A 22270-nucleotide genomic window follows, 5' to 3' on the forward strand; every position below is an offset into this window, starting at 1 on the left:
GTGCAGAGCAACTATTTCCTGTGTGGCTTGCTGGAGATTTCAAGGTTTGGAGATTAAAATATTTCAAGGTCAGCCTGACGCTGCTTAAACAGAAAGCATGCATGGCTTAGCCATGTGGTATTTCTGTTCCATTATTTTCATGACTCTTAGTGTGGTGCAATGGGAAAGGCTCTGATTGAGTCTCAGAAACCAGGCTCATAAATCAGTAAGTCAATCAACAAGTCTGGGGAACAATATGTTCTTCTATTTTAATTTCTTTGTGGGAAATGTGTAAATAGATACTGGCAATGAAGCTTGAATATAATGGGTACTTATAAATTAAGGCATCCAATGATTTATCTTCTCTACATGTGATGTAAAAAGAGGTTATGCTTTCTGATCCGTTAAAAGCCTATTTTTAAAATAATAAAACATCTTTAGTTTTCAAGGATGAGAATTACTGTCTTCTGACCAGTTTCCAAAAATGTGGGAAGTTAACACACTGAGAAGAAAATTTACAGACTCTCAGCAGAATATTTCTACATGACTGTACGTTATCAGAGACCTACCAGCATCATGCCGTGCACCACAAAACAGCATGGCAGCCTGGCCTGGGTAGCTATGGCACTGGTTAGCACAGGCTCAACCTGTCCCTGCAGTTCCTCCAGTGTAGGACCTCAGTGTGTCTTTGTCCAGGTGTTTCCCACTGTAAAACTGGATGACGATCACCAGGCTTACCGGTTTCTCAGCAGTCTCTGGAGACTAATTAGTTAATGCTTGTACAGAACTGATAAAAGTAGTCATAAACCATAAAATGTAAAGCATTTAGCAGAAGAAAGGAAAAAGTTTTAAAACCATTTTGTCCCTCTGCTTTTGCTAATGAGTTTTTACTAGTGTTTGAACAACTAAAATGCTGTCTGTACAACTGATCCCAAACAGCTAATTTAAGCCTCACTTACTGAAGTCCTTTCAAACAGAACAAACAAAGTGTATTATATGTTGAAAATTCATTATGGAAAGAAACAGAAGTCATTTATAAAGTTACATCATCCATTCCAGGAAAATAATGCAGAACTTGCGATTTAGGAAGCCAAACACCAATCCTACGTCAAACAGTCAACTAAATATTTACTACAAACAGCGTACAAATGGCAACTCATAACTCAAAAATGTCCACAAAACTGCTCGCCAACCTATTTGAAATAATTTTATTACTTTTTTGCTGTTGTTAAAAAGGGCCATATTTCTGGATAACTTATAAATGGGAGGAAAAAATTAGCAATTGAGAAACCAATTGTTTGCAAACAGTAGTCTGTCTTGCCCTAAGGACCTGACTTTTAAGGTGTATTTGGGCCGGCAAACCATAAGTGGACTTTGCAAAAGCTTCTGAATATCTAAATGAGGTACCTATGAATTTTTAAAATCTCATTTCTGTCTGTCCAAATCTTGGCATGCTTAAATGTCTTTAAAAGCTCACCCCGTGTTTTTGCAACATGAAAGGCATTATCTGAAGTGTCCTCTCCACTGCAAGAGGCAGCTACTATTACTGTACCACAGTCATGTTTCTCAAATGAGGCCAAAGAGAGTAAGCCAACGTGACAAAGCAGTGCAGCAACACACAGTGAGTTGTGCTATTTCAGCCTGCTCCTACATTTACCACCGGAAGAACATTATCTTGAATGTTATCTCCTGTCTTAAACCTGTTCTCTCAAACTGCAAGCTAGCTTAAGCTTAAACATGGCCTAAATTGTGCAGGAACAAGGATCTGGAAATGAATGACAAGGTATCTCAGACTGGAGTGAGAAAGCTTCAGGTGCCAGGTATTAATCAGATACATCTTCAGTCATGATTTAGTACTTGGGTTTCAATTTAAAACATGGATTCCATCCTTATACTTCCGTAAAGATATATGGTATTTCTAAAAATATGATTCCTAATGAAGCTAACTGAAGATCATGACCTGTGTTCAGTCACAGATGTAAAGACTTAATACTGGGTTTTTGAACTGGAGAGTTGCCTTTTCCTTTTCAAAAATATGGAAGTCAGATGTGTCAATGAAACCTAGTTATAAAAGTGTATAATTCAATGCTACTCTAAACTGCAGAAGGTAATTTTTTAGATGAAAACAAGTTGTGAAACAACAATTATACCAGCAGTTTAGAAGCTGTGCACTTGTACCGGTAAAATAAACAACAGCAAAACTAATTTTGAGGGAGTGGGATCTAAGAACTGGGCTGGGACTATTGGTGAAAGAGATGTTCCCTAGAAAGCGAAAAGGTTCTTAGCTTCCCTTGGGAATGAAGGGAGTAGTTGAAGCTCAAAAAGAAATAATGAAGAAAAAAAATAACAAAATATAAACAACAAAAAAACCCCATGAACAGCACATTGGAGAAAGATCTGGCTGGCTTTGAACCCTGTTGATGACAATACAAAAAAAGTGAAACCATTAATTTAAAACAAGCACCTTTCACTAATTTCTCTATTTTTCTTAATTTGAGAGTTTTCCAGGTATTTTTCTTGAATATACCTACTATGTAAAATGCTACTAGGTTTGGAATAAAGTTTATATACAAATATGTATATTTGTATATGAAGAGTTTTATATATGTAAGCTTTATAAAAATACACAGCATCCATCACACTGTGGGTGTTAATATCATCTAGATAGATGCTTTTCCTGGCCAAAATGATCCATTCTCTGTCTTTATTGCAATGACTTAAAAACTTAGAACTAAAATCCCAGCAAAAATTAGTGCATTTGAATTCAAAAATGAACTTTCCACCTATATTTTCAGTACTCTGGCAAACACACTGATATAATTTGCTGGAATATTCCTGTAATACAAACACAGAGTCAGATGCAAAAACCAGACAATGTAGGTTATGTTAAAAACATAGCTGAATTATTAGCATCACAGAACTTGGTCAGCTACTCCATCACGTTTTCCAGAGCAGCAAAGGCTGGCCTTAGACCTGCAAAAACTGGCAGCTGCACAAGGTGTCTCCTTGCACTGAAACTACTTTCTGGCTGCTTTGTCAACAAAGTGGCTCCCCCTAGGCAAGTCTTGCTCACCCTTGAAAGAGTTGCAAGACTCGTTCTGCACCATAAATATGATCAACGGATAGTGGGACAGATTTACTGCTTCTCAATCCTGTTCTAATCTCTCCCTACAATATCATCAATGCCCTCTGTTGCAAAAATTTCCTAGCACAACAGTGTGAGGCTGGAAATGCTTGCCTTTGCTCTCCAGCAATCCAGGGGATGGTTCTTTGGCATCCTCAAGGAGGTAAATTGGGGAATATGTGCAGCAGGTGTGAGTGGCATGGGGGTCTCCACATGAGCTAATCGAGAAGGATGCCCTGAGCATCTCCAGCTGCCACTGTGACTTTGTCAAAGCCTCTGGACAACACAGAGACATTGTAGACGTCTCAGCTTTATGAGAGGGAAAACCATGCAGTGTACAAATCAAAGTGCAGTCGTGCAATTGTGTGCCACCAGTGGAGGACTTAAAAGGTAGAAAGAAAATCACAGAATTTCGTTTGCCTTTCTTTGTCCTATGCTTCCTGGATTAACTTAGCCACTGCTCTAAACCTCCTATTTGCCAGTGGGCTCCTCACTTCTCATTCACAGTAGGAGCTGTTGAGCTGCCTGGAATCAATTAGCATAAAAGCACTATTTTTATTAATGCAGTTTCCTTGTTGCAGTTTCTGCTGTGATTGAAGGCTTTCAAAGGTCAACCCAAGCATACCAATGGGAGGGTATATCAGGTGCTGTAGAAATACACTGAGAAGCCCTTTAAAACTGCTTTTTAAGTTGGGCAGACAGTGAAAGAAATCCAGTATGAAACAGTTTGGAGTAGAATATGTGCAGGATGCTGAAGTCTGAATTATCCAAAAAAACTCTGGCTGCCTGAACAGAAATCAAACCTCAGAGATTTCCACATCATGAATGACATATCATGTTGGATTAAATGACAAACTTTTACAGATGAACTCTTTTCTACTTTTTTTTTTTTTTTTTTTTAATTTCTTGGACTAATGCAGAGGGTCTTCAGATACTAAATGAAACAAATTTAAATGGCTACTTACTAACAAAACCAAACAAGTTTTAATGGCATTTTTCATAGATTTGTTTCCTCATATCCACCTACCTATCGTCCTTCTGCAGATGTTCCCTGCTGAGGAGGACAGCTGACCAGCTGGTTAGAAGTCAAAGCATGACCTCTGATGCTGAAAGACATCCCTTTGGGATATTCTCTGGGATGTGTGCTCTACTGCAAGCAAACTAAACAAGATCCAAAAGTTTGTGCTAAATGCTTCTTAATATTATTAAGAGGTCCACTTATGTCTCTTATGTGTCATATTAAAAGTCCATCCTGATGTCTGTACTGAAGTCAGACAGGAGTCCTTAAAAGAAAACAAAAAAAGAAAAAAGGTTGGCATCTTTTCTGAACACAGGTCATGAAATAATTATAGACTTAGAATAAAACTATTAATCTTTCAGCAGTAAATCAAAACAGGTAGATATTTTCCTAGACAAATGTACAAGAAGACTAATGAAGTCTGGCAGGATGAGTGGTAACCATAGCTCTGTGTTTGGCAGCCCTGTGTCTGAGTTTACCCAGTCAGTAGCTGAGACAGAAGCAGTTCTGAAAAGCCAGAAACACAGGCATGTAAAACCTTGACAGACCTAAGATAATAAACTAAAATGGAAGCTTAAGAAATCATACAACTTCCTTCAGCAAGCCATGTCATACCTATCCAGAAGTAAAGTGCAGTGTGAATTTCCTTCTTTTTTTTTTTATCTTATATATGTAATCCAAATTACTATGTAGGCCAACTCTAATAGATTAATAATATATGGAAGAAAATCTTCTAGAAGAAACTTTGAAGGTCAGACTTTAGCTGTCAGCTGCCTATTTTGCAATGCTTAGACCTTGTTGGAAGTGAAGCCTCTTTAATCTATTTCAGACTACATCCCTAAAACAGTGATCACATCTCAGAAGGGGCCAAGCTCCTGACTGGTGACCTTACACTGTTTTGTCTCCACGTATAAGTCTGACTTTGACTGATATACATGTAGGGAAAACAGAATAGCTGGGTTTAGTTCAGTAAGAAAACAGAGGTTTTCCCACATGTTGGGGATTATTTTATATAAAATTGTGTGTGTATATTTAACCATCGCTTTAGGATGTTGACTCTGTCAACATTTTTTATATTATTAACAATCAATTCAGCAACCTTACATAAATTATTTTCTTGTTGCATTGTATGTCTTAGTAGCAATGATAATATTAATGATAGCAAAAATCACAGCAACACAATTTTCAGATAAACGGTTAATTTGTGAATTAATCTCTTGGTAAACCTTGATCTTCTGATTGTCCACCAGTTGACAACTAAAGTCTTGAAGTTATAATTGTACATTTCTTCTTAATTATTAACATCGGATCTCACTAGTTATAATGATTTTATTGACAATATCTGAATCACAAAATCAATTTGCTTCTCTCAGGTAAAGAGTTCATTTAATTGAAGTCAGCATTTAATAAGGGGGAAACATTAACACATTATGTAGCAGCTATCTGTTTCATAATTACATTAAACAGCATGCCTTCATCTGTACACTTCCCCATGCTTAAAAAAAGAGACACCAACCAGTATTGCATTAAAATGGTTATATTTGTGATTGCTTCACTTCATCATTTGAATAGTTGTATATATTATCAGAAAATAGCATGAGCATGAAGAAAAAGCATAGATATAAATCACCAAGAGAAGTCATCTCTGTGAATATAACAGTGACGAGTGCCCAGCAAATCATGGTTGTCTAATTGCTTAATTTACATAGACATTAATGTTCACAACAAAACATCAATTGTTGTACTGAAAATGTCTCTGTGAGTACAGTTGGAGTTAGATGAAAGTGAGCTAAAATATATTCTGGAAGCAGTTATCAAAGAAAAATGTGCCAAGAAGTTGATTTTAAATTGACTCAAGGACCTAAAGGAAAGAGTAGCCCAGACCAAGGAAAAGAGAGGACAGAGCCTGAATGAACCACACTCTTCAAGACTCTCATTAAAAACAAAATACCTTTGAAGATTATTGAAATTCATTTTGATAGAAGAGCAGCTGCAGTTCCTCATAAAGCAGACAGCAATGCCTGAGTCTGGGATCAGCCTCTGGTTTCCCATCCCATTACAGAAGATTTCTCCTCTTAGTGCTCCCTGGGCACACTGCACTGCCCACCTGCCATCTCACCAGCCTCCCACCCCAGAATTAGCTTCATCTGAAGCCTGCCATGTCCTGAAGGTGACTATTGGAAGGAAAGCATTAATTATCCCTCTGCAGAAAACCCATATGGACAAATGAAGATGACTTACATTCATATATTTGCTCTCAAAGCAAGAAGTAGAATATGGTTAATAATAAAACTTGGCTGACTCATATCTGATGTTTATCTTTAAATCAATTGCAATGGCATAGCAATTCCATTGACATCTACAAAATTTGGTAATCACTGAAGATTTCGGTATAAGAAAGTGGTATTTCAGAACATACAGTGCATTTCCAGGTTGAGATCTAGATACCATGGCCAATATCCCTGATAAGTGATGAGAAATATGACTAGAAAAACAATAGCCTAGAAATCTGAGCTCCTGGAATATCACTGACTGGGCCATCCTGGGCTGCTCATGATAACGTGTCAGAGAGCACTGCCTAAATTTGTTCTGTGTCTGGCTGGCTCCCTACTGATCTATGCAGACAATTTGTGGACCCCTTTGTCAAGCCTCCAGTGGAATGTACAGATGCCACTACGCCCTAAAGTCCTCAGCCTTCAAAACAGAAAGACTGTTCATGCCTTCAGATGTGCAAATGCAACTTCTTCATTCCTGCAAATGAAGCTCACGGGGGTTTTCAACTGGTAGGCAGTAATCTTGTTCCCTTGTTTTTAATGAAGCTGCAACTGTTAAATACACAATGCGCACAAGACTGCACCAGGTCCAACACCCATCTCCAATCCTCTGCTTTATCATATCCATCTTTGCCTGCAGCTGCTAGAGCAAGCCCCGTCAGCAGCAAGCTTTCCAAACCTGCTTCTCAGGGCCTGCTTGTGTCTGGCCTCCAGGTTTCCAAGCCAGGGTGGTGGTCTACATGCAAGTGCCCTCCCCAGGTGCTGTGAGTTCAGCGGCTGTAGCCTGGGATCTGTGGGAAGTGCTGCCGACACCCTCTTGCCTGCTTCTGTGGGGAAAAAAAAAGTCCCAGAGGTAGTGCAGGTAGGGTGAGAGCATGGAGTCACTGAACATGGCTACATTATTTTCACACCTCTTGTGACCTTGTGATCCTAGGTGAGACCCTTGGACTTCCTCATCTGCTGGTAGACCCAACTGTAGCATGAAAGCAAAACAAATTCTGTTAAGCATATGAATTTTTTAAATGCTGATTTTCCAGTTCTAGGAATACCCATCAGGAAAAAAAACAGTATTAAATAAATAAAGAAAGCATGAAGCAGAGGATTAGGATATAAATATATAAGTAATAGAGAGGTAAATATTGCATAATAACAGAATAAGACTACATAGTGGCTACCTCTGAGTAGGAGCAACACAGGTATATATAACAAATACCTTTTCTCCATCAGGAATTTTGGCAGTATAGTTACTTGTATGTTCTTCCATGAATAGAATACGCACATAATTATTTTTAGTAGCACTTGGCTTAATAATAGTGGTACACAGAGATTTGGTGCATAACATTTTACGATAAGATGCCATATAATTTAAAAGTAATGTGATGCCTTCTGCTTCTTGTGCAATGAGCCTTGCTTTGAGAACAGTTGGGAAAATTGTTTCAGCACACAGTATTTTACTATATGATTCTCACAGCTTGTGAAGTCAACGCGCAGTTTTGCATGAAACATTACCTTAGTTTCAGGACTGACCATAATAAAAGGTACCTTATTTAAGTGATAATCTTTTATGCATCCCAGGCCTCAGTGGACAACAACAACAACAGAGCCTTTGTAGACAGATTTAGGCACTAACCCCAGAACTGCAATTAACTGAGAAAGACTGCAAAGAAAGGGAGGAAGATGAAGACATGCCAAGGAAATAACATGTAGATTTTGAATCCTACATCTAAATAGCAAAGTGAGTCTAGATTCCATCATGTCTTGACAAGGGTCTATCTTGAGAATTTTTGTCCGCCTTGAAATTTTCTGTGACATTCCCTCTAAATATTATATGATCCTTGACAGCTGAGAACAATTGCACACAGTTCCCTCCAACACAATTATCTCTCATGCAAGTGATTAAGGGAGACATAACATACTTTATTGCCTCAAAGACTAGGACAGTTCCATTTAAAGTAAATAGAAAGACTCCTTGTTCCTTCAGTCACATTCAGTCTGATCCCAGGGGAGAGTTCTCTCCTTCTGCTGCTTCTAGTGACTCTTGTTGGTTACTGCTACTATGACTTGAATAAGAGAGGATAAGTGAGTATTTCCCACCCCTTTGTCAATCACAAAATGTAAAGTAACAGCAGAACTTGTGAATTACACTCTCAGGAGAACACAGGGAAAATGTGACTGTTTAAATTGTATTTATTGTCCCATGTGACATAATGGCACATGTGTGCACTACAAGCAGCAAAGCAAAGGATGCCTAAATGGTTCAGTGAAGAAATGTCCCCAAAACTCACTGTCAGCAAAATAGGAGACAGTTTGAATTCAGTCCCTGTTATTTCAACTTAACTCTATAAGGCAGGTAAGTAAAAAGCAAAAGTTGACCTGCTGCGCTGAGATGCACTACGCACCTTAAATACCATTTGCCACATAGCATATGTCCAAACTGTTTGGCACATGCACCAGCCCAAAAGGATCCCAGTCCTTCCCCAGCCAAGCTGTCATGACTTCTCCCCGCTTCATGTGGCTGGTGTTCCTCCCTCAATAAACAAGGAACTGAGGAAGGGAGAAGTGTATATATCCAAATCTGACCCCCCAGAATGAGGGTGGCATCTGGATACACAACTTGATCTGTGATCTCGGAAGTACTTCCAGGTGCTGCATACTAAACATACCCAAAGAGTGCTCTGGCAGAAAGCCTAGATCTCGTGGTATGGAAAAACTGTAATAAGCTGTTGACGATGCATATATGGAGATTGCATATACAAAATTTTCTAAAACTTCTTTAACTCAGCTTCTTCCAGAGCATTGGACACCCCATATGTTTTTTCTTAATTGTTCCCTCAAAACAAATCATTGTTAAATCCATACATATTTTGCATACATCCTCATAGGGGAGGAGTAGAACAAGCCCATACACAGCATTTTCAGGTTGAAAGCATCTAACAAGCATCAACTAATTATGCTTTTTAGAACAAAAAGAAGAGGGACGCATCTGCATAGCTATAGACAAGCTAGTTACCCTTGCCTCCCTTTCAGTCAAATGGCATCTAGGCAATATTAGACAAGAGAGTCTAGGGCATTATTCGTCTCATCCTAAAGCAACCACCTAAAGCAGATCACATGCGTGTAACCTAAAAACACTTTTTTCCCTCTACTGACTGTAAGGTGAATCTACTCTGGCTGCCTTAACCATAGGACAATTTAGATAACCAAACCTGACTGGGAATAACTTTGTGTCCTATATTAAGTATATTAAGCTCAATTATATCCAGCTAAGAAAGCAATGGTTTCAAGAATTTAAATTGCCTGAAGAAGGATTAAGATATTTCAGATGTACAATAGAATATAGCCCAATAAGTATTCAAGAGCAATATGCTTCTTCTGTTAAATTCAGCAAATGGATTGAAAATTTTTTGTTCTTACTGTGATTATTAGTTTCTGAAAGACCTGTTTGCTCAACTCTGCAGGGATTTTGTTTCCTGCTACAAATGATAACCCAAGTCTCTTCAGACCAAAATACTGACAAAATTAGCTATTTTAACTGTCCATGAAAGGTGACCCGTTTGACAGCAATCTGGGCATCAAAACTGATTATCCCTAGATACTTTTAAATTATGTCATTATTGTATTTCGTGCCTTTCAAAAATTCTGCATATCTGCTTCTTCTACGAGAAATCATGTTCATTTGTTAGGAAAAAAAAAATCCTACTTACAAAGAGGAGTCATAAAGAAGCAGCTTTCGTGTAAGTTAGTCATACTTCCCTGTGGCTTGTCTCCTAAAGACATACATGGCCAATCTGATCATAAAATCCACTGGTGCACTGTTAATTGTGAGACACAAAACCTACAATTGTTAAACTTTTGGCCAATCTTCTCAAAGTTTCCAGGTAACAAATATATAATAAGTTAAATATTAATGGTTCAGCAATAAAATGTAAGAAACAACCAAGAGAAAGCCAGTGTCACATAACAATTCGGTAGCAGATGAGTCAATGAAGCCTGTTTGAGCTAAGGCTGTAGCCAATGCCACAACAAGCAGCAATATTAGCCATATGGGAGTCTGAGATTTGGAAGGATGGTTGCAAGTACAAACCCACCCCCTCATCTCCTGGCTCCTAAGGGAAAAGGGCAGAAAAGCATCTCAATTTCAAATCTCACCCAGTTTTAAAGAATATATATTTTTTTCAGTCTTTGTGCATGAGAGTACAGCATTCACGCAGTGAGCCCTCTACTCCCCAGGAGCATGGAAGAAAGAATGACTCATGACTCAGGATTATGATGCTGCCTTGGCAATGGTAGAGGCTCCCACAGCAAAGCTCAGAGGTGCTCCATGGTCCTTTAATACAATTTAGGGCAAGCACCAGATGTTTTAAATTACACAAAGAAGGAGGCATATGAAGTAGCAATGGGCTACTTCATTGAGCAAGAGCAATGAACTCTCTATACTGAAAACATGGAGAGCTGTAAATCTTCTAGTTCTAGGCTATCACAAAACATGCACCCCCTCGTGCCCCCCCACCCCCCCCACCCCCAGGAGACAATTAACTGGGATTAGCTCATTGTTTTGTTATTGTTTACATATAGCCATAGATAGACAGATAGACAAACCATGTAGCAAACATTTTCTATCACAAAATATATTTGCCCTTACATGAGAGTTTGCTTCCATGCTTTTTTCTAATAGAAAAAGTGTGATCTTGAAGGAGAAAAAAGTTTGGCAGCAAGTAAAAAAGGAGATGAGTAATACTTCTGTTTCTGCTTTTCAGAAGCTTTTATTTCAAAGCTCTGTTGTGCCCAAAGGGTTGACTCACCCATGACACTTTTCAGCATCTACATTTACCCTGAAGCACAGCAAACTTCCATATGGGAAAGTTAAAAAGGGTTGTATTAGGAAAGTGAGGGGTTCATGTAATTTGAGGAGCTTGATAGCAAATCTACTCATTTTGTGAGGGTGGGGAAAAAAAGGAAAAGAGACAACAAATTTGCTTTCAACTCTCAGCCTGGCAAACTCAAGTTAAAATATGAAAGTCAAACTGGATTTATTCCTTCCTGCACCTTATTGTTGGTACCAAGGTGCCTGAGACACAGATTATTTTCTCAGTTGACCTTAAGCAGCCTTACTGTTTTCAGAGTACACATTCAGTGACCTCTGAGCACCCCAATTGCCATCTGTGGGTATGCACAGGTGTGACCAACTGTACTTTAGAGTGACGAACAGGGAGTTACCCTACTGATAGTGAACTGGGAGGAATGGGAGGTGGTTCAGCCCCTTGGTCTGTATTGCTCATCAGGGTTGGTAAGCTTAAAGATCAGTAACACTACTTTTGTTGCTAAGTTCAGCAGATGTAACTCTGAATGCACACAGACACCAAAACTGGGGAAGAACTTGTCATTTTATATAGTCACTTTTCAAAGCAGATCTACACCTTTTGAAGTCTCTTGTTTCTTATGCACGTGAACAGGCTTCTGCCTTCCCCCACTCCCATTCTGCATAATAAATCTGTATTTTTTCTGTGGACTGGAAGTAAAATGGCAGCTTCCACCAGGACAAAATGATTAGAAGAGTTCAGAAAATGGAGAGCTATTTCCAGGAATTGTTCTGAAAATTTACTTTCAATAATTTTAGCATACTATGCATAATTTTATTCTCACTATTATTTGTGCTTAATAGTACATTGTTTGTAGTAATTAATATTGTTTTCATTTAATTTACTGAACTGAGTTAAATGTTGGATGTTTTCAAGTGTTTCAGTTAAAATAGAAATTAATAACTCTGTGATTAGAAGTCATTCTCAACAAGACATATTCAGAGTCCAGTCTCGTGGCTACAAGAGCATATAAGTAATTTGACAGAATATTTGGAAATATTTTGAATGATCTGAATATTTTAGAAAAAAATGTTTTATTGAACATAAAATATCACACTGGAAATATGTATAAATAATGTAAATATCAGAAATGCAATTACTTATGTATATATTTTACTTGTCCTATCAAGATTAAAGAACCATATGACTTCAGTGATCATTCACATGGCACAAATAACAAATAATCAGAACAATCATGACTAGAAAGTACTCACTGACTACTTAGTAAAAAATTACCATATCTGTTGAAAACAAAATTAACTTTGATAACAATTTGCCCACCAAAAAAGGAACCAAAATTGCAAACTAAGACATGAGAAATGAACACCTATATGAGATCAAATGTCAAGACAGCATATAAGAAAAAGAAAGAAAGGGAGAACAAGAGACTCAGATGCAGGCTTCCAGGATCATGTATGTAGTGGCTACAACTATATCATGTCAGTTGGATCTGACAACAGTTCATATGATCTAGACTGAGTTAATAATCACAAACATGAATTTGTTATCCATATCTGAAAGAGAATATCTAACCTCCTAGACAGCAACATAACTGCATTTTATCATTCATTCTGACAGCAGAATTATAATTAATTCACAAAATGCAGATTTAAAGGTGGTGAAATACATATATATAGAGATCTATAGATATATGAAAGGCACTCAGAAAAGAAAATATATTCATGCAGTACAACTAACCACTAGCAATAAAAGTCTCCCAGGAGCTGTGTGTAAATCTCCTCCTTACTGGAAGTCTAAAATAAGAGGAAAGAGAGGGGGAGTGAGTTACCTATTTTTTTTCACGCCCTTTCCCAGAACGCCTGGCAATGCCCATAGGGACTCAGAGATGAGGAGGTATCTGGGCCAGAAGGTGAGACATCCACACAAGATTTAGCCTCAACTCTGAATGGCATTGCACAGCACTGTGTAAAATATTGGCTCCAAACCCCAGAACAGGAAAGTTCTCAGCATCAAAGTTATTCAAGTTATTTCTAGGGAAGTGACCTACTGCCTGGGGGGTTGATTCTTGAGTGTGTATCTGCCCTAAAGATCAGAACGTCTCTGAACCCACACAGTACAACATTGCTAATCTGCGTGAGATCAAGCGTGCTTTTGGGGAGTAGCTTTAACTGTACTGCAAGCTGGTTTGTATTTAGAGGTGAAACTAGCATTAGGGAAAATACATGTTTTTTTCCAGTTTCATTTCCCATGACTACAATGGTCTTCCAATTAAGATATTGGTGAATAGAATGCAGTCATTGCCCTGTTCTAGTAGACTGACGCTCAGGCAAGTGAGTCTAGCCAGACAGTTGAAGACAGACTTAATAATAAAATTATTTCTGTTTACACCAGTGTCTCCCCCAAAAAATTAGATGACAAGGCTCAGTTTTGACAGGAAGAATGAACGTCACTCATGCACAAGAAAAAATACTGTGTATTACAGTACCCTCTAGTGACTTCTGCAATAGCTGGATTTCAGCTGGTGTTCAACACATCTCAGGATAGGTCCCACCATGGCAAAAGTGCAACCCCCAGCATTCTCCAAGGTCATCCTTGAACACAAGGAAATCAGTCTCCAGCTTGCTTTCTTAGGAAGTGTAGCACTGAGCGTTGAACATTCATTCATTTCTTCTTTGCTCCAGGGCTTGACTTGCTTAATTCTGAATACCCAGCTTTTAAAATCTCTGTGAGCTAGCAGCTAGACACTCTCTATTCTTTGATCTCACGGTATGAGCTTCCTACACAGCAGGAAGCCAATATTTTTTCATGTCAAAATCCAGTCATATCTCGGAAGGAAACAAAAATAAGCTTTTTCTTCTCTGCCCCAGTTTTCATCACAAAACCTTTGGCCCCTGTTGCTTTCATAAGATCTTTCCTCCCTGTCTGACACATGAACTGTGGGAAATCTTTCCCAAGTGCGATTAAGCCCTTCCCATCAACCCATTCCAAAAGCTGCTTTGGCTTCAGTGTCCCTCAATTCAAACACTCCCTTCCCCTCCTGTGGGGTTTAACTCAAGAGCTGGCAAGAAATATTATTATCACCTGAATGGCCTGGCCTTGAAAGGTCATCTTCAAAGGTATTGTAACTCCCTTCTTGACCGATGTTCTACATAACAGACTGGAAAGAAAAGGAAACTTCAGCTAGCTTTGTACCCAATTTCCTTACTTTTAACCACATTTCTTTGTTGTTCCAGTTTCTTGAAAATAGTCAAAGAAATTTTCTGACTCAGATCACAGGTAACACAAAGAGATTGGTATTAGCAAAATGAAAGGGTCTCATATCTGTAGGGTTCCATATGTGCTATATATTTTCAATAGTTACAAACTCTACCTGTAATAAGATCTAACTGCTTTGCTCTTCAAAGTTACCTACCTAACGCTTTGAAACAGTTGCCTTTTAGCTAATGGACCATAAAGCCAGTTACAGTTTTGGCAAGAATGTTTTGAGGGGCAAGGGTGAAGAGAAGCTTTTGGGACAGAGTTTCAGGCTTCCTTCAGAAACTTTGCAGCTCATGGCTGAACAGTTGTTTGTGCAGGCATAGCTGGAAATATGTGCCAAGCAGGCTGTAGGAGAAGCATAAATGTTTCTCAGATGGATTTATGGATGGACACCTGAGGGGTCAGCACTACATGATGTGGTATTGAGTAATTTTAATCCTTTACTCTGTCCGTTTATGTGTTTGGTTCCATTCCCAGAATGGCTGAGTCACCTTTATGAACTTATGGGAGAGAAAGACAGCAACTGGAAAGGGAGCAGGATGCCTATGTTTGAACCCTGAGCTAGATCTCATGGTCCACACCATTCTCAGAACTAGTGGGGAAAACTGGATCAGATTTGCTTTATTTTACACTGCAAGCTGCCACACAAACAGGTCCACACACCACCCTCCAGAGCAGGAATCCAGTATCTCCAAATTCTCCAGGGCCCCAAATATCAGCTGCAGAAGCTGTTCTGAATTTGGGCTTAAGGATGAGCAAACAGAAGCATGACAGACAGCTACCATGACTCAACCTTGATACTAGGCAAATAGAGTAGTCAAATAATTCACTGTAATTCAGCCTAGCAATTCAAAATACCGCACACTCCTGATTCTCTGGCAAGCTACCTCATGTAGGGTATGATATATTTTTTCAGCAGTTTCAAACTGCCAAAAATGTGGTATTATTTCTCAAACAGGAAACAAATTAATGAAGGATATGAGAGGTAAATGAAAACATGTCATAGAATGAAAACATAGTTCAAAAGCTCTTAATAAATTAAAAGTTACAAAAAGCAATTTACAGAGTGTTTTATGTATGTCACTACGATGAGGTTTTATTGGTGTGATATCATAATTTGGCTGTCTGTGATACTTTTCTCTTGGCAGCTCTAGCTCCAAAGACATTATGTGCTGATCATGCCAGCTCAGAAAGCTGAATGCCAGAGGTCTGCTTTATTTGGGCAGTAATCAGCAGGTCTGTAGGTTTACCTAAGAACTTCCACATCAATTCTCTAAGCACCAGAACTTGGGGTCTTTCTTGTTTGACTTTAGAAATTGATTTTATGCAGAGAAACTGAGCAAAGTCACCAGGATTTCCCACCCAAATTGCATGGGTTTTAGTTGTTATCTAAATTTCCCGTGGAATTATCTATGTTTACAAATGTATCCAGATTTTGCTTTGAACTTTCTTCCCTCTGCCTGCCCTTAAAGATAAACGAATTCCTAAACATGTTTGTACTTGCAAATTCATAAATTTATACACTTCATGCCATTTTAATCCCTATTAAAGTAATCTAAAGTCATGTCAGGCCAACTATCCACAGTGAAATTGATTAGACAGGCCAGTTGATCAGATATAGAAATGACTCTGGGCACTTTTTCTGTCTAGCCTCCATGAATTTAGAGTACTATTTTCATACAGATAATTTTGTGCTCTTTAATTCCTTTGTGATTAAGCTAATTCACAAATAACATTGGTTCTTACAGAATCATTAGTGTAAAGCAGAGCAGACAATGCTTTTAATTAGGACTTTTCATACCTCCTCTACCCATTTGGTAATAAAATTATTTCTGTATTAATTGCTTAGTTATTTTAATTTACACAGCAATAAGTGCTGGTATACAGTGGCCATAAAACATACTTGTTAAATAATTTTTAAAGTACAACTGATATTTATTTCCTGGAGAAGTGGAAGATGTTTTGTTTAAAAGCTTTGTGATGTATGTGCTGTAGCTCCTGACAATCCTTCTCACCAGAACATAATAGACTTCTAGGTGAATTTTAAGGAACCTAACATGTATTTCAACTTTATTTTTTTTCTACTACAGGCTTTTGTATTGCTAAAGGAATACATGGGTTCTTTGGATGTCTGAAAATTATGCATAAGACCTTGTAGTACAAAGAGAGTCTCAGATTGCAAAAGAATGCTTATCTACTGAAAACTAAGAGAAGTTCTGTTGTTAATTTTGTTTGCACTTCTGTTAGAAAGAAACAAATTAAAATACTTCAGCTTACTAAAGTGAATAGTCAGTTAAAATGGTTGTTGGGTAACCAGTTTCTCATGCATTTCTAAAATAGAACAAATCCACATTTGTAATAATGGATTAACATTGTTAGATCATACACAAAATCTCTGTTCAGCTGGCTATGCACAGTGTTGGTACAAATATTAATCAGGATCTGCTTCCCCTCCCTTTCCTCCTTAGACGGAGAGCTGCTGGTCACATTGCCAGTGCCCTCCATGCCCATCCTTAACCACTCACCCTTGTCCTTGAGGATGCCTGCTCCCTCCAGCACGAACAGGGCTTTCACACTCACCTCACTCCCACTGTAATGTCATGCCATGTTCAGAAAATTAGCAGTTTTTACATGTCACAGCACTTTGACACAGAAAAATCAAGTGAATGTCACTCGTCCTGCTCATTGAATGAGGCCAACATCCTCTGGGATGAAAAAGGGAAAATAACATGCAATCATTGGTCACAGGCTGCATATTTGGGGCCTTTTGCAACTCTGGAATATTTGATTTTTGAAGACTTACCAATCTTTTAAGGTAGTTTTTGCATGCCATGTTTATAACTCTGCTTTGTCAAACTTTTTCCTTTCCCACACCTTTTGCCTCTCTTAGCTGTTACCTTTCATCTGCCACAGGACTGAAAACTTTTAGGGCAGGAAATATATGTGTCTAAAAGTCTGGATAACAATCAGCATATAAACAGTATCACAACAGGTAAAATAATGACAACCTGATTTACCATTTTAAGCCATAAAAGGGCATTATTTTAAGAAGAGGAGACATGGGAAGGTACGCTCTTAAGGAAAATGTTACTATGCTGTTCAAAGTCTTAACATTCTCGAAAAAGAAAAACATTTGCAAGAGACTGAACTTATGGCTGAGTAGTTGCTAGATATTTTACAGATTTTCTGTATTTGGCAAGAGAAAATTAACAATGTCATTCCTTCCATTCCACTTGGTATTGCTGGTGCAACTTGTCATAAAGAAGTCAGAAAGGTGAAGGAAACAAATTCTCAAAAATAAGGAAGAATCACATTGAACTTTCCTGGAGTATATAAGCATAAATAATACTACCCAGCACCTCCAATCCGTTGCATTTGGGAAGACTATATTAGGCATATACCAAGTATAGAATATGCCACGAGTATGTCTAGTTATTGTCAAGGTGAGCTTTGCATTGAGACTTCATGAAAGTTTTAACCCAAACAATGATAATCAACAGAGATAGTGACAAATGGAAAGGAAGTGGGGAAGAATAGTGACATTTGGTGCTGAACCATATGTGCGTGGTTTGAAAGACATGACTGAATTGTTTTTGGTGCTCTATTATTCTGACATTTAGAATGAGGCAAGTTTCCATTTCCATTAATGTACTGCCAACTCAAAGGGGAACTGTCGCAAATTTGAGACTAAAGAAAGCTGTTCCTCAAACTTCTCTTGAGCATAATCAATGCCCTCGCTAAGCAACAGAGTAGTGTCACAATATAGACTCTAAATGATTATTATGCTTTCTGCTTGTTGGATACAAGAACGTGTTTTATACCTTATGATGGTATGGCATAAGCTGCTTTGACAAAAGACCATGAATTTATATATGAATGGAGAGCAACAAGTGCAAAGGAACTCTGTTGATCAAGATTTTCTGATTGCTAGCCTGGCAAATATAACCACTGACACAGTGATCCAGCCTTAGGTGGAGAATGTTCAGGTGGAAGAACCTGAAAGCTTGAAATCTTTTCAAATTGTAGATAAAACCAAACTGTTTGGAGAAAAAGCGCAATGATCACCAGTTTCCTTTATTGCTTTTTCAAGTCACTGCCTATCTTTACCAAAATATTTAAAATAAAGAGGGAGAGGGAGAAGAGAGAAAGAGGGGAGAGTCTGAAGGTAGCACAAGGTGATTCAGGATCTGGCAAGGAGGCTCTGGACTCACAGATTTGTCTGTCTTTGAAACAATGCCTGGATGCTGAAATTTACAGCTGGAAGCAGCTGTTTAGCTGCTTTGAAAACAACTGGAATTCAAAGGGCTCTCCTGACCTTGCATGATGATGGATGAGCACAGTGCTAGCGACATCATTCAGAGATCAAAACTTAAGGCATGATTTTTCTCAAAACCACCCATGTGAGTTTTCTTTCCTAATTAACGTTTCCCCCTTGTGACTACTTAATCTCTGAAGCTTTGGCGGTTGTGGCTCAATTTCATTCTCTCTAGGAGGCAGTGACTGTTCTTCAGTAATGGAAAAAATCAGGGCCATGTATCAGCTCATTGCCATACTGATTGCATGTAAAGTTATTCTTATTTGTTTGGGTTTTTCATTTAATCTGGCAGCAGTTTAAGAAGGTCTCCAGGTGATGAAACCCAGTTTTTACATAGCAGACATAGAGCTCAGTGTTTACCATTTTACCTAGGAGTATCAGAAGAGCAAATGCACAGAGTTCCTTGCCCTGTTACCCCACTGAAGAGTGCTGAATCACAACCCTGGGCTGATCCCACTTCCCAGTTCCTCTCACTGCTCATTCCTGGAACTCTCCTCAGACCCCTTAGAAATTAATTTCCTTTTATGATTCACAAATTCCCTAATGAAGTTAAGGGCCTTGGTGCCATTATGTGCATTTTTTCTTTTTAGTTTGAACCAATTTCCTCATGTTTTATCAACTTGAATTTTGCAGCCCTTTTGGTATTTTTTTATTCTGCTAGCATAAAAATATATGGAAATACATAAGAGTGAACATATTATGTATATTCTTTGACTTTATATATATTAATTTATTGCTAGAAAAGGTGCCAAGACTGGCAGTCATGGCATCTGAAGCCCTTCATTCACCCACAGAGCAAGCGATATATAAATTAAATGTTCTGTAATAATGAAGTGGAAGCTCCCTCTAAACACCTCTCCATTTGCTCTCAATATTGGACCTTTGGTGAAGAAACATATCATACCAGGATTAAGAGCTAAGAATAACCAGTAGAAATGCCAAGGCACAGTTTGAGTACAAATCAAAGAATTTACCTTACAAAGAACACAAGCACAGTGCTTAGATGTGCTGGAGATTTGTGAACTGAACATTGAATTCATCTCTCTTTAAACACTGGGTAAAATACAAATAATGACTAAAACAATTTCACATGAGATGGGAAATAAACAAAACCTAGAAAGCAGGAACTAAAATGAACAAAGACAGACAATCTACTGGTCTGTCTGCAATGATTGCCGACAAAAGTATTACCTCAGGTAATGATGCCTTCTGTGAAAATAAGCTGAAAATCCCATGCCATTTGACATAAGAAGTCGAGAAACTATCCACTGGAGCAGTTTCTCATAGTTATCATTCTGTTCTGCATATCACTTGCTGCCATTTGGTCCGCAGAAACCACCCACTGAACATTTGCCTTTGAAGTGCACCACCTTCTCCGATGTAGAATGAGTGACTTCTTGGGTCTCTCTCAATTCGCCACAGACAGCTTCTGAAACCTCCAAGTTGTGAGTTACTTCTTTTATTTCTTTGTAGAATTGCTGCAACATCTTATGTTCAAGCAAGCAACCTTGGAGGGAAAGGACTGCTGGCTTGGGTTATTCAAACAAGACCAAACCAAGAGTGAATATGATGATGATGGACAAATGTTCAGAGTACGGCTAACCTGAACTCAATCCATTTCACACTCAGATGAGATACTTTGTACACTGCAGATACTCACTACCCCAGATTTTCTTTAGGTAGGCTTTTTTTTTTTTTTTTTAATATATTTGATTCACAATGTACAAAACAATGAAGAATTATGCAGGATTACAGTTTATTGCAGCTCATAGTCCAATCTTTGACCCTGGAAAGTTTCTCGGTCACCTAAGACCAGTCATTGATTTGTATGAAGGTCACTGTATGTTATATTCAGTGTTTCTATTATTAGTCTCACAGTCTAACAGTTTTCTTGCATCTGGCTGGCAGTTACCACTGCATTATTTGATAAATCACTCATAAATTCTTTACATTATGTTTGTGGTCCCTTTCTAGCAAGAAAACATTCGTTGCTGAATTCAGAGCTGTAAATATCAGAAATTCCACAAGAAAAAAAGATTACATGCATGTATTACTGCCATTCTTAGGGACGTAACTGCTAAATATTTCTTTACTGGCTTCTAGTAGAAGTTCTTTATTTTTAAAAAGAAAGTCTTTTCTGCCCATGCTTACTGTCTCGAGTTATCATCTGAGATATCTTGTGGACCATGCTAACTTCAATATAGTTTGGATGAATTCATGGCACTGAATATTCATACCGTGTATGATACAGACACTGAACCCAATTTAGTAAATGAATACTTGTAATTTCACCAAAACCCCTCTGAGAGATTATTATGCAGATTTATGAAGGAATATTGCTGAAGCAATTCTTGGCTGTGTTTTCAGTCACTTGAGGACTTAAAGTATGTAAACCTAAAATAATTTCAGACTTACTTACTGTCACTGCTTTCATCTTCTGAACTTTTCTGACATTATTTCTCTCACTGGTTTGTATCCAGCATCCCCTCCCCTGTCCTTGACCTTGAGTAAAGAGCCAGTGTCACAACACCTACAAGTGCTGCCAAGTTACTCCCAACAATATCCTTGCTGCCATAATGCCAGCAATCTGTTCTAATCCTGCTGCTGTAAAATTGCATTACAGGCAGAGGGATGTATGGACATGGGCATGTGGGTAGCATCACTCACCTGGAAATAGAGACCTACATGAAACCAGATTGTGCACAGACTATCATACCTCTTCTGTATGATGATTACCTCACTATTTTGGGACCATCGACCTCGTAAAAGAAGGAATAATCAGGCTGAGGAATGATGCAGATACTTGACCCAATACTATTTTACAGTCCTTTAAAATTCAGCAAGTGTGCTGTAAGTTGTTCTCTGTGTTACTGATTTTAAAGGCAGTGTCTTTTTTAAAGTGTCACAGACCCACGTATTTTTGCAGCAGCCTCCCATACCCACTGTATCACCTTCAACTTCATCCCTCTGTATGTCAGAAATAAAATTCATTACTACGTGCTAAATGTCTCTTAAAATAACATTTGATTCCCTTACATTGATACCAAAAATAAAAATTAAAAAAATAGAACAGTATCCCTCATCTAGTCAGTGTTACATCTCCTGCCCCCCTCATTAAGGGAATTAGTCACCACTGGACTTATCTCAATTTGCTAACAGGCATGGAGCCAGATCCTGAATCCTTATTCATATTACATCATTTGTTCCTCAGCAGTAGGACTCCTACTTCACATGAGATGAAGTAAAGCATGGATAAAGTCTTTGGGATGTGGTCCACAGGCTTCAGAAGGCTACAGCAATAGTTAAATTTTAGCATACTGTAAATACCACAGTTCTTCTTGGTTACATTTCTTGGTATACAATATAGTAACATATGCTACATGGAAGTGAATTGTAAAGGCCAACTTCTGCTCTTGGATTCAGATCTCCTTGACTTCAGTGAGACTGCAGAGCAAGGAAGCCTGGTGACACCTGCAAGCAGCA

The sequence above is a fragment of the Tyto alba genome, unplaced genomic scaffold (assembly GCF_018691265.1).
Source record: "Tyto alba isolate M040663 unplaced genomic scaffold, T.alba_DEE_v4.0 Super-Scaffold_23, whole genome shotgun sequence".
NCBI lineage: Eukaryota > Metazoa > Chordata > Aves > Strigiformes > Tytonidae > Tyto > Tyto alba.